Raw genomic sequence first — 15271 nt, forward strand, 5'->3', positions numbered from 1 at the left:
GGTGCATTGCTTTTAACCGATTCGCCATATTGGTACCCACCGCCCCTTCCTACCGTCCCCACAACCCCCTCCCTCGCTCTCTATCAATCTCTCTCTCTCTCTCTCTGTCTTTTCTTTTTCTCTGTCCCTCGCTACGCGCGACGTCGGGAGATGGTATAGTTCACCTGCACACGCGTGGTGCTCGCCGAGTGACGTCAACGACGAACGATGATGATGATGATGAAGAATTCTTCGACTGTGGGTGTCCGGACGTGTGCGATTGTGTGGATATTATGTCACTACACACTTTATATTAATTGCGCTCCTTCAACATGCAAATCAATCTGCTCTTTGATACAAGCTCTTCGAAATTTTTTTTTTTAACTATCTGTCTATCGCGCTCGAATAGGTATCCAGGTAAATAGAATTACGCAGTGTGAATTCGTGAATTTAAATTCCAGAAATGAGAAGCGCCCATCATTTGTAGAGGTTTGCCTTCGCACATTTTTCGGACGTATTCAAATTTGTTAAATATGCAAAATAAAAGTCATTCAACGACATTTCATGTCATTTGTCAATTGGTTTAATTAAGTTGATCAAACTCCATTTATATCATTATAGAGGAGATACCATTATAGAGGAAAGTTTATGAAAGTAAACATAAATAAACTCAAATATTCGGCAAGTTGTTCCCAGCACTTTTTTTGTGTTGTTATTTTGTCTGGACTGGATTAGAAAAAAAAATTAATTAAACTTTAGCAACGATTAATAAATTAATTATTAGCAAAGATAATAAGTAAATATATTATTTTTAACAAACATAATACATTATTTTTAATTAATTTATTTTTATTTTTATTAATTTATTTTAATTAATTTTAAAATTTCTTAATAAATATATTATTTTTAATAGAGATTAATCTTTAGAGAAATAATTTTTAAAATAACATAAAAAAATAAACATATTTTTCTTCGATTCAATCTTTATGCATTTCAAAGTTTCTATTTAACGAAAAATTGAAAAGAACACATATGTGTTTTCAAGAATAAAAGAAATTTTTATAAAAGGTTTCGTAAAATTTTCGCTTATCTCGAGTTATGAAAAAATACCTTTGCTTTTGCTATTCAATGATATTTTTGTTCAATAATATCTTTTTGCGTCAATTACAAGTCTATCTTTCGTATTCAGGTAATTATTTCGCATTTCTTAAAAATACGGAAAAACAAACTAAAAAGATTCAAGAAATTGAAAAGCGTCTTAAGCTTGAATTCACGGTAAACATCTCAAAAAAGGTAGAGCACACTATTTTATCCTTTTGCAAAAAATTATTTTTTTTAAATAAAAAAACATTATTTTAAATTCTTTCATATTTTTCTCACAACCAAATTTATGTAAATATCTTATACAAATTTAATTACTAAATTATGTACATTCTTCGCATCAACATCCACGTATGGGCTCTCATTGCCGCGTATACATTATCATGTATTTGTAAATATTGGAGCCGTATATAATTACAATTTGTAAATGTAAAGAAGCATTAAAATATAAAAAGATATTAAAAGATGATTATTAAAAATATAATTAAAATATAAATAAAATATAATTAAAATATATCAATTAAATTAGTTAAGAAAAAATTGATTTGATCATTCGCGGCATCATATCAGACAATCAGAAAAATTATAAATGTATATAAATAATTTTTATAAATATATTTATAATTTTCGAAAGTATAAATTAAATCGACAACTATATCCATCTTGAAAAGGCAACTTTAAGTACCTAATAAATACCTCACCGAATAGGTATACAATAGTACGGTCATAAAATCATAAGTGAGCATTTATTTCTGAAACGTTACCCGCGACGCGGAGATGCTATTTCGAGTTTGAACTTTTCAAGAAAGGGCGAGATACACCGCCGAAGGCCAGACACAAGTTCACTGACATGGAATAGAATATTACATGGAAAATTTCGACGAGAAGTAAATATTCGCGATGTCTTCAACAAGGATGATACTTTAACATTCCCATTTATTTTTAATGAATCTTGTGAATCGCAAATTCCCCTTTGCAAATTGCAAAATAAAAAAATAAATCGAAGGTGATCGATACAAGGCGGCCTTGAACGCTCTCAAAGAGACGCCTACATTTCCTATTTCTTTGTGCAAATATCCTTGCCAAGTTTAAAGATTATGATCTCGTAATCGAGTTCAAAAGATTTGTGAATAAATTACTATCATCACTAGTTATTTTACAGTTCTCAATAAATTATTTGAGATAATTATTTAATTATTATTTAAGGATATCCGAAACAGAGACGAATTTAATTCAATCGAAAGAGAAATGACGCAGAAATATATTCACTGATTCTTTTATCCAGCATAACAATCATCATTAATCATTCTAATCATCATTAATGATAGAAAAAAATTCTTAGAAAGAATACATGATATTCTTTCATTCAAAACGGATTTGATTCCGTAAACAAACAAGCTAATTTTTATAAAATAATTAATTAATTAATTAATTAATTAATAGAAGGGTATTATATAATTATTAAATAATGAATTAATTAATGGAAGGATAGGTATATTATTCTTCTTATTTAAATGTTTCTTATTTACTTCTAAATTCTAAGAATAAATTTTAGCAACCCAAGAAAAATCTTATAAATTTAAGGTGCGTATTTTCGTGCACTCTGTTATCTTTTCTGCTGTCTTCCTACCGTTTAAGGTAATCAGACACGCAAGTATTGCACCTGCTGTATTTAGCGCAATATTCTCGCTTTCTTAACTTTAATTTTGCAAGCAACTTTTGCGATCCGAGAAAAATAATAGCACCGAAGTAACAACGATGGGATTACTATACAATTATTTTCAGGAAGCGATCAATGTTGCATGACGTTTATGTAACGCATAAACATTGGATGCGTTAATCGATTTGATATCTATCATTATAGACTATTTATTAAATAGAACGTTATCGAAATTTCTACGGCGCAATTGATCGTACAAAATTATATGCATGTGCAAATAAAAAAATACACACATGTATGTATATCACTCGAGAAAAAAACTTGACGTTTTTGCTTAATGCAGTAAGTATACGGTCTGTACTTCTTTTTATACTATGAGAAAAGAACACTTATTACGCAAAAATCGCGCATAGCTTTATAAACTGTTGTCAAGTGTATAAGCAATGTAGAAATCAATCATTGGCATCATGGTGCAGAGTGTACCTAGCAGTCAATGAGTCTATCGTTTTCATAACACAATTATTTACATCGTTTATTACACTGAGTAAAATGATTAAATTAATTGAACGTAAATAATTCATAACTTATAAAAATGTATATCGGGGAGAAATTATTTTCACAAGAATAAATAATAATAATAAATGATAAATCATCCATCTTATGATTGCTCTGCCATCATTTGATTCATACATTTTCTCACGGATTTTCGTTTTTTTTCTTCCTCACTCGCAAAAAACTCGCTATCAACAGACTCTGATAATTGCACGATAATTCTGCGGCATTCTATGGCCATTAAAATCTCATACGTGATATACGTGATACGCTTATTATATCATGATAAAAAAGAATGCTAAAACTCGTTTGCTGCAAAATTTGCCGATTAATGGAAAATAACGCGATATATATAATAAAAGAGGAGTCACTTTGCGCGTTTTTTGCCCCCTCATATTTTCATTCTGTTGCTCTATTGTCATATTAATTACGTCATCTCGGACTGCAACATATCATATCCAAGATAAAAACAATAAACAGCATAGAAATTAATTTTTGATTCAGGAATAATAAGGAAAGATGATACACGTTGTAGTATTTAAAATAACATTAATTGAACGAGAATATTTTATTAATTTACTTATTAATTATGAAAAGACCTTAGGTACCATAGTGTACTAGACTAATAATTAATTTTAGCTTAATAGATCGAGTTCCCTTCTTACCTAATGGTTATTTTTGACATCTCTGGTGATCATACAATACAAAAAAATTATTTATTGAAAATCCTGGAGAAACAAAAAACGCATCAATGTATACGTTTATACATTTAGATTTTATTATTTCGTGTTATAACAAGTAATAAATTGAATAGCTGTATACGTTAAAATTGAAGATAAATATCCGTAAATTCGAGAATATATATAAAGAGTGTCCCAAAATTAAATGTGAAAACTTCGGGAGGGTGTGGCGGATCGATAAACTAAGAAAAAAAGTCTTTAGGGAAAATCTCAAAAAAAAAAAAAAAAAAAAAAAACAGTCAAAAAAGTTTTCACCAAAAATATAAAACAACATTAAAATTATTAGATTTATCGAAAAGTATTATAAAATAAATAAATAAAATAAAATAAAATAAATAAATAAAAGTTTGTAGAGCATGCAATTATAAGAGTGAGAAGAGAAGATTACTTTATAATAGTTACAAACAGCGATTATTAACTCGCGTTACTAATTAACTCGTGCTCGTAAGAGTTTACGCCGACAATTATTGATTCAACTTTGAAAAGATACGAATTAATTTCGAATTATATAGCATCGCAATAACAATTTGATTAATAAATACGATCACTATATTAATATCCCGCGTTTTAATAATATTTTATCTATCGCGTACTATAATATTTTTCAAAATATTTATACCTAAAAGACTTCTTACAGTAATTATGTAAAATCTAAGTATTTTATGAAATATCTGTTTAGAAACTAAAAAACTTAATTGCACATAATAGTTTTTAAATAATAATTATTTTTTACTCTCTGTGCTTTATGATTATACATCCTCTGCTAATATAATTTAAATATATTTTTATTTTACTAATTAACATTGTCTGTGAGTATTGAATTTTCCACTTTGTAATCTCGATAATGACTTTGCAATTGTAATAAATATGTGTATGTATATATTATATATACAAGCACCATTAATAATGATATGAATTAAAAATTTATCTTTATTAGTGACTTGACAGAATAAGGCAAAACTTAACAATTCGTTCAAGCGATTTGAAAATCAGGCCATGTGTAAATTTTAACATCGTGGGTCAACAAGATCAGAAAGTCAAGAAAATCTGTAAAAAAAAGTGAATTTACGTCATATATATTTTCATTGAATATACAACACTTTGAACTGAAATCATCGAATATGTAACACTGTTATTAAGAATGGATAAATCAGCTGTGTCAGAAGTTAATAATACACTTCAAAATTCATGAATTTGGAATTGAGGAAAGTACTTTTAGCCTTTCAAAATATAAAATTAATTATTAACTTGTGAGTTAAAGTATAAAGATTTATTCTGTAAAATAAAAATTGGTATTCTCATGAATTTTTGTGTTCATTATACACACATAGTCGTTATAAAACTTCCCGTCGTACAGTTACTATAAAAAAGAAACTTCGATAAAAAAATAATATTTATAATTTTAAGATTAAATTATATTCTATAAGACAAATCTTTACTTTAACTTATAAATTAATTATTAAGTTTACATTTAAAAAGGCTACACATGTTTTGTGCAATTAAATTCATGAATCTCGAAATGTATTCCAGTTTCTTAAATAGATGTAAAATATATCTTGAAGATGAAGTTTAACGAAAAAGTCCATTATACACGTTTTATTATATAATAGACTTGACATTATAGTTGTTCACTTGTGTAATATTGTACGTAGATATAATGTGACATAATTATAAATTGTTGATAACACACACAATCTCTTGACATTATTTAATTTAAAATAAAATTTAAAATAAAATCGCCTATTACAAATAATTAAATAAATAGTCATAAATAATCAATATGATCTTTCATACATATTTGGCAAAAAACAAATCTTCCGTAAATGCACATTTAGTAAAAAAGATATTACCTCATCGTCTAGCAATTATTTACTTCTGAGTACTATTTTTCAAGGAAGTACTCATATTTAAAAATTCCACTCTTGTTAAGTGTACGTATGTCATGAAATAAAAAGTAGGATTATACAATATGGTATATGTATATTACTAACATATGTGTGTGATTGATTTGATAAACAAAAATATGTTATTAAATATGTAGATTACTGCATATGATTTTAATAATAACTTATTATTAATCTGAATAATATCTCGACATGAATAAAGGCAATCTTGCTTGAAAATGAGTGAAAAACGATATCGAATCATATCTAAATTCACTAGAGAAAAAAAGAGAGAGAGAGAAAGGCCATTTCATACATACATTCACACACTTTCTGGTCTTTTTTAATATTAATTTTTGTTTAATCAATATTTAGTATCAATATTTATATTAATTTTTGTTTAATCAACATTTATATAAAATACCAGTATTATCACGAATGCAAGTAAAAAAAAAAAAAAACAACAAGAGACATATATTATTTATATTTAAAAGTATAAAATATTGTCAGAAAAAAATTTCACATTTTATATCTGTAATTGAAAAAGACAAAATTATTCTACTTGCTGAAAATCAAGAATTATGGCAAAAATAATTTTTTAATTATACAAAAACAAACATTTTAAAATATTTACATTTACTTTTTATTTGACATCACGTCGCTTGATAAAACAGAAAATATTTTAGTTCAAATTTGTAAATTATCATTTCCAATTATCATTTATAATACGAACTGAAAGATGTGTTATATATTAAGAAAATTAAAGAAAATGAGAATGTTTTTTAAGATATTTTAAAAATACAATTTAACTACTAAAAATTTTAATAAAATAAAAAATAAAAAATAGATACTTTATGTTAATTTATGGTATTTTACGATAAATATATAGTATAATTTATTTCATTATCAATAATTAATAGTATGTACAATAATTAACCCTTATTCCGTACTGATGGATCATTTTTGTCTGTGATTTTTCTAACAACGTCTCTAACAATTTCTCGAAAACAAATAATCATAAAATAATATATTTAAGTAAATTATTTTTCAAATTTATTATCTTAGTCTTTATTTAGAATGTTCAAACAAGGTATATACATTTTTTCAGATATTTTAAAACAGTTTTACATATTAATAAACTTATCCAAAAAAACGCTGACCCACCTGTACAGTGAGAAAGTGTCAAAAATAACAATACGAAGTAAAGGTTAATTATATGTACATAATAAAAATTCTGACATTTAAAGAAAAAATACCCAAAAAAATGTCAATATAGTAACGAAAATTCGCAGTAGAGCAGTGTAATAAATTATCTCGATCTACAATGACTTTTTCATTCTACACATGACTATAGCATTTTCTCGTGACGTCACACAATAAATAAGTACCACGTCTCCTATCTTAAGCTACTATTCCAATTTTATCTTACGTTATTCTCAAGGTACATCTCTTTTTTACTTGGAGCAAATGCTATAGCAGAGAGCTTCTTTCACAAGTATTGCAAAAATGAAAAATGCAAATACATGATTGAAGGAAACTACGAAGACGTAGAAAAGATGGGGTAGCATGGAGATCCTGTCGCAAAACACAAGATCACTATTTCCCGCCATTTCGTACACGTTTATGACCTTGGCCTACTAATACAAAGGTGTTATATATGAGCAGCGAAGCTCGAAGAAGAATTGAAAATACGTTTCGATCAAATTCATTGCACAATCCTATAAACGTGCCCCGCAAAACATCCTATTGTGAGATAGATGCTAATTGGATGCGTTTATTTATCGAAAGCGAATCAATCACCAGCGATTACATTAGAAAGTTACGCTTGTCACGTGTAAACACTTTACTCATGTCACGCGTACGTTATGATTATTATTAGCACATGTTGCAAAATTATTTTATTTTTAAAAGGCCTTTTTACTCCATTAGATCGTATTAAGTGATTCAATAAAGAAATCCAATTTAAAGCTGCTTAGTAATAATTGCATAGCAATAATCAAATTTTAAGAGCGTATAAACGTCAAACAGTAATACTGTGCGTCATATGACGCAAATTTGGTCAGAGTTATAGCATCATCATTTAATAAGTGAGTAGACTTTTTAATAGGTCATTATATATACTTGTCCTAAAAAGTCGGGCATTCTACATCGATGACGGAGCTAAGCAAAAAATCATTGCACTTACAAAATTAATTTATAAAGAGTCTTTTGCACAATCACGATTACATTTGAAATCAAGAATTATTGGAACCATTAATTCCAATACAAATAATTGACCTTAGATCGTAAAGAATACAAGCTAAAATTTTAAAGTTGAAAATTTAAAAATAATATATTATATATATTAAAACAGCAAAATATTTAAGTGACTAAACAATCGATCGATCGATCGCAAAATCGAAAGCCACGCACTTTTAATTAATACTATCATATCTTAGATTATTTTAAAAATTTTAATTCTAATTTTAATTTCAATTCTTTACGATCTACAATCGATTATTTGATTGAGATTGAAGTTTCTTAATTTCAAAAATAAATGTTCGCTACCATCTTGGCTCTCTAATCATCGATATTTCCGGGAGATAATTCGAGATAAAAAGTTTAAAATAATTTCATTAACTCAACGTGTGAAAAGATATCTATTATATTTATGATATCTGATGCGGCGAAGATGCAATCTACAGATGAAATTCACCCGTGACAGTGGCGATTCGCGAACAAGAAGGAAGATAATACGCGTTGCATGAGCGCGAACATTGCGCAGGAAGAGCATTGCATTCTTCATAATTTCTGGTCTCAAGGATTTTTCGCTCTTTCCGAGTTTTCGTAAGTATTTCACGTACGCGAATCAAGTCGAACTGCGCGTTTGCGACGTGATCCGCGTGCAAACATCATCGCGATTAACCGAGCGTTTGAACACGAAACAAGCGAGATTTTAAAATAAGAGTCTGGGGGAAAAAATTGGTTGCTACCCCGGCTAAAAGATGGGAGGAGTACGATGGCATATATTAGTAAAGATTCGAGACATTTTCCTCAATTGTTGATAATATAATTTTTGATTCACAAGACATTTAGATTTTAGGTTTCTTTAATATATATGTGCAATATAAAATGCGGTTGACATAAAATATAAATCTTAATGCATTATTAATGAAATCTGCTTATTTATTATTGCTACGCGCGTTGGAAATATTTATATCTCTTGTTTTATGGGCAACAATCGTGAGAAAAAAATCAAGTATTCTACGAAAAGCAGTGAAATAGTCATGGCAATTGCAACATTGTGACGCCAACATACGTTACAATGCTCATCTGCGATATTCCTTATATTGCTTTAATAAATATTCACACGTGTAAACGCATGTACATTGGAATATGCTTTAAAGAAATTTGAAATATCAGAGTGTCTATATCAGATCTTGTAAAAAAATTTCCTGAAAATTGGTTAATTTTCCAGGTATTTTTGTCCAATGTTGCAGATAAAAAGAACATTTTCAAGATTTTTTGCTGTAATTTTCTAAAATGAATTTTTGTATTATTTTCTAACGCTTTTCACTCAACACACATATGAAAAAGAAACACAAAGCCACATAAATTTTAAATGCTAGATTTACAAATGTATTGAAAAAAACTGAAAAGCTTTCGTTAACATAAAAATTTTTAATTTTATCACTAAAAATTAAAATAAAGAATATTGTATTGAATATTCGGTATTTTCTTAAAACATTGAATTATAAATTAAATTATATAAATATATTGATATTTATAAATTGAATTATAAATATGTTAAATTTTATATATACATATAATATATTTATAATTTACAATATAAGAGAAAATTATCAAAGACAGAATTTTTTTTTTAATTTCCTGAGCTCCAATAAAATTCTACAAGAGTTCCCTAATTTTTCCAAGTACAAAAAACTCTTAGTTTTCCATGTTTCTCTAAAGAGTATATATTCTGAATATGAATCAAAATATGGGCACTTCGTTTCGTCGTTATGATTGCTACATACAACAATTTAACAAGATGAGAAAAAAATGCTTTTGCCTTCGATTTATTAACGTAATTTCATCGTGTGTATAGATATTGTTGATTTAACTATATGTTACTTCATATACTACTGAAGAATGTAGTAAGAACAGTGCGTTTTCATATCAATATTATTTGAGAGAGAAAGAGTAAAGTATCCTAAGTCTCTACCCTAATTGAGTGACTTCAAAACCGACATGCTTCGAAGCACACGACGAAACGACGTGCACGTGACATCGCATGCACCACCCGCGACGTGCTGTCTCTTGACGGGTGGCCTCCAAATACGAACACGATCCGCAAATGTACATGATAACATATACACACACACACAACATATATATATATATATATATATATATATATATATATATAAAACATGCATTACTACTCACTCTGTATATAATAGCTCTTCAGATCGTAAAAGCTCATCATAAAAAAATGTGTGTATTTGAGAATATATTCTTGTAACCATTAATTAAAAGCGAGATTTAATGCTTTATCTGACGACAAAACTTCATTTAACTTCAACTGAACGATAACATACGATTTTCTCTCTCGCAGCGAAAAGTGAATTTCAGTCATTTTCTCGATGTCCCTGGCACATACTCACACACGCACACACACACGCGCGTGTCTAATCACGCTAGTGTATTAAATCAACCGGACTTCATTCGTTGTCCGGTAAATCAGCTGATCGTGTGCACGCTTGTTACGTTCTCTCACCTGTTGCGCGCCGTTTGTCGTTGCCTCTCTCTCTCTCTTTCTCTCTCTCTTTCTTTCTCTCCCGCTCTGTATATCTCTCTTCTTCTTCCGTGCAAATGGATCGATTCTCCTTAATGTATGTTACACAGAACGATGCACTCTCGCTCGCGGTTACCGCATCCGCGTTACGATACGAACAAACTCTCAAAGTAGCGATCTGCGGAAGAGATTAGATTGAAGTTAAAAATATACATCCCGAGACGAGACCCGCTCTGGTCTTCCGCCGCTGCTCGCCGGGCGACGTAAGCCAGACTCTTCCCGCGCGCAAATTCTCCCCTTCGTCGAGGAAGACCAGGGGCGCAGCTAGAAAATAGCATCTAATTATAGGAAAAAAAAAACGACATGTATACAGAAAAAAAAAGCTTATCTTTATTTCGAGAATATCTCTATTCTCGATGTGTAAATCTTGAAATGAAATTATATATAGTTAAACGAATGCAAATTACTTGTTTGAAGTTTTTTTTTTTTTTTTTTTTTAATATATAGTTTTATTAGAAAAATATATTCTAATTATTCAAGAATAATATTCATGATCGGAGAAAAAAGATGTTGGATTGATAAATATATGTGTATATTATTTAAATGAAAAATTTATTATAATATTATAAATTTATTATAAATTTATTATAAATTAAAATAATATATTCTTGTGATGATTATTAAAATAAAATTATCATACTATTAAAATTTAAGATTATACGAATTTTTATAAGATTATATATTTTATTGCTTTTATGAAGCAAAATAATCACAAATTTTCAATGATTAACTGAAGTAAATAAATTTTAATTTTCTTTTGTGTATATATACCTGGCAATGTCTCTTGCATTTTTTCACATATTTTCCGACAGAAAAAAATATACGTATATAATATAATTAACTCGAAGAGAATCTCGGACAAGAGCTACATATATAATATATGAGAAAAATGGCAGGCATGCAAAAACGAATCGCCGAAAATTATGCCATGTATAATCGTGAAAGAACAATTGCATTTAAACGTCTTTAAATGCCTTATGACAGGCACTACGAAAGATATTTGCGCGATATATAATTTCTCGTCAAATTCACTTTTAAATAGTAACAATAATTGCGAGAAATACGGAGCAACTCAAATCCGCGATACCGTTTCGTGATTTAATTAGTTCATCGAGGAACGAGATTGCAATTCTCGACGTATATATATCGATCTCGAACAGAATCGAAATATCGATCGCAAGCATATTCATAATTAAATCAACCAATTACAAGCATGAAAAGAATCACATGTCACGCTATAGACTAAAATATTAAAAGATAGATTGCACTCTGAGAGAGAAACTGACGTTGACATTAGAAAGAGAAAGCAATAGCGTAGTTAGAGTTCCTCTGGTAAAGGAACAATAGTCGGAGTGGGGGTAAGTTCAGGTAGAAAAGGACACACTCTGAATCGCTTGGTGCACTCTCTCTCTCTTTTTCGCGCATGCGTATAAACAGAGAGAAGCTTGCGAGACGCCACTTGAAAGCGTCGCGCCCTCTGTGGACATAAAAACATGGACATTGAACTACATAGCCAATGTCCACAAATGTTCTCAATGGATAATGTGCACAGTTTTGGTTGCGATCCATGCTATGTCGCTTATTCACTTTCACCTAAAAATAATTTGTTATTTCTCCACAATGGCAATAATTTACTTTTAATATCAAATAACCAAGTAAATATTGTCAATATTTTAATTTTGCCAATAATATCTTGATTTTTTATAAAAAAAATAAATCTAATAATAAATAATAACTAATAATAACTAATCGTGATTTGAAAAGAAAAGGAATATTACTTATCAAAATTAATTAACCGAGATCATTGTTGCAAGAGACTCTTATATCAAAATATATATGTATATAATATATGAATACATATTTATAATATAATTTTATTTTATTTAATTTAATTACTGTAATTCTATTCATCAGTCATCAGACTCATTTAATTCATCTATTTGTCGCTTTGAATTTACAATTTTAAGAGCAGGACGTTTGATATATTAATTTCGGGAAAAGAAACTTTATTAATTAATGTTAATTAATGCCGATTATGCAATTGACATACTTGTACGCGATTAGTAATATTTAATTCTAAACTTTGTAATATTTTACTTTAGAATATACTTATATTTTTGTGCGATCGATATCAATATCAAAAGCGCGACTGACAAATTTCGAGAATAAAAGGTTAATACTTAATAATTATAATTGTTATTAATATTAAGGATTACTTCATCATCGAAATTGAATTTTTATCGAATCATGTTAATTCAATAAATTTCATACTATTGTGTATGTTTGTTCAATTTCGCGCAACTTACAATAGATTATTTTATTATAGATTTACAATAAATATAGAATATGTATATATAGATAAAACAGATTTTTATATAACAGATGTACAAGAGGTATAAATATTATACATATAATATAATCTACCTTTAATGAATTTTATACAATTAAGTACTTTTTTACATTTTTATTATTAAATTTTTAAGTTTTATTTTCTAATAATCCTTTTTTACAATTTTTTTCTCAATTTTTTATATTAATTCAATTTATTTAATTTTACAGTAATTTCTTTTTTAAAAATTAATTTGATTTTATATTAAAATTTAATTTAAATTAATTTTAAATTTTATTTTATTATAATTTTGTTTTTTTAATTTATTTTATTTTTACTTTGTTATTTTTTTATTTCTTGCTGACTATGCAAGCAAAATCAGGAATTCGCGATAACGCGAGATTTAGTATAATTCACGATTACATATACCTTTTACGCATGTAACACGTTCTTGCGAGCGCGTCTTGGCGAGCGCGGATAGCGGCTAGCCGGGATCACAGGGTTGGTTTCGAGCCAAGAACGGTAGTTCGTGTATTAAATTAAATTATTATAAATGCCTATGATATACTACAAGTGTCGTGTGTGTTGGTGTGCGTGTGGGTGTGTGTGTATCGCTGATCGTGGTTCGTAGCGGGGCGAGCTGACGGCCATCGGTGTCGCGAGATTGCGCGACTTCGGTGGGCGGGACGCCCCGACTGATCGATCTATGCCGGCGCGTATCGATTCAGGTATGGATCCGCGGGTGGATTGCCGTTGGCGGCTTCTCGCCGGACGCGGTTTCGTCGGTTGGTTCGGGTGGCCGACAAGATGGCCGGGAACGGGAAAAGACTTAGTCGTTATAAAATTGTTTTTTTGTAATTATTGAAATGTAATTAATGATGTCAAATATTAAATAATATAATGATAAAGAAATATCCATTTTATAGAATATATTCTTACATGTTAAGAATATCTAAAATTACTCTACTCTTTAGAAGATTTCTCCCTTAAACTAATATTAATAAGATTCTTTTGATATCTATTTTAAAAAAAGATATTATAAATAAAATACTTTAAGATGACAATATAATTTTTTCGATGTATATAAAATATATTACATGTATGCTAACCCCTCCGTCGGCAAGTTATTAACATCTGTATCTTTAAAATTGTTTTATAAAACTCATATATACATATATATAATTGAAATAAATAATTTATGTATATTTCATTCATCATATACATTTTATATACGTGTCTTGCATAAAATTGGGATAAATATTACATATTCTTATTCCTAAAATAAAATTTTTCCTTTTCTTTCAATTTATATGTATAACTTTTCTATTTTAACAAAATTTTCTATTAAAAAAAATGAATAAAAAATATAAAATTTTATCTTACATATAATAAAGATACAAAAGAAATTTTTCCAGATTTAAAATTGACTAAGAATTCACTAGAATATGTTATCCTGCCGTCCGAGTGTTAAAGCAACGGATTTATCTACAATCTACATCTCTATATACCAGAATCTCTATATAAATTCGTTGCTTTAAATATAATAAAAGCTTTTTGTCACTCACCGACACTGATGCGCAACAGCGGAGTTGTCGATATTGAAGCTATATGTTATCTGTAACATTTAAATATAAAGTCCAAATTATAGCAGCGTTTTATATAATTAATATTAAAGAATTTATTATTATACTTAATAAATTTATATTCGATGCGTACAATAATAAGCAGATATATATAAATATGGAATAACTTTGTAAATTAAAAAAACTTTTTTTTTAAATAAAAACTTTATAAGATTTATGTAAAAATCTTTGTCTCTGAGTTTCTCTTGATTAAATCATTCAAATAAATGAATCGAATTCATTCGTATAAAGGATTTATAATAATTAATACACAAATAATATTTACCCTAGAGTTGCTCCGCCGATGCAGGATGCCTCTCCTAGGCCTCCTCCTCCTCTCAAATTGTAAGAGACATCAGGAACTATTGTTTTATACGGGCGATATACTTTTTTTAATTTGTTGAAACCGCACAAAAATAAAATCGAGCAATACTTTAAACCGCACAAAAGTAAAAACGCGCGATAGTTTGACGGCACTCCCGCACTTTTACGCGCAATACTTTGACGGCACTCCCGAATTTCGGAACGATCGAAAATCCCATTTTATCACGCGCGAGAATAATACTTG

General features: G+C 28.6%; 1 protein-coding gene across 2 annotated transcripts in view; it reads right to left on the minus strand.

Annotated features, from left to right (window-relative positions):
• LOC140670871 (very long chain fatty acid elongase AAEL008004) overlaps window positions 1-14682 on the minus strand; it is a 45791-nt gene extending 31109 nt beyond the window's left edge. Inside the window, exon 1 of one of the 2 annotated variants that reach the window (XM_072901672.1) lies at window positions 14647-14682. The gene's annotated coding sequence lies outside the window, so the exon portion shown is untranslated. Of the gene's footprint in view, window positions 1-10674; window positions 10872-14646 lie in introns of those variants that run through there. The other variant, XM_072901673.1, reaches the window with a different exon arrangement.
• Between the last annotated feature and the right edge of the window lie 589 nt (window positions 14683-15271).

The sequence above is a fragment of the Anoplolepis gracilipes genome, chromosome 11 (assembly GCF_047496725.1).
Source record: "Anoplolepis gracilipes chromosome 11, ASM4749672v1, whole genome shotgun sequence".
NCBI lineage: Eukaryota > Metazoa > Arthropoda > Insecta > Hymenoptera > Formicidae > Anoplolepis > Anoplolepis gracilipes.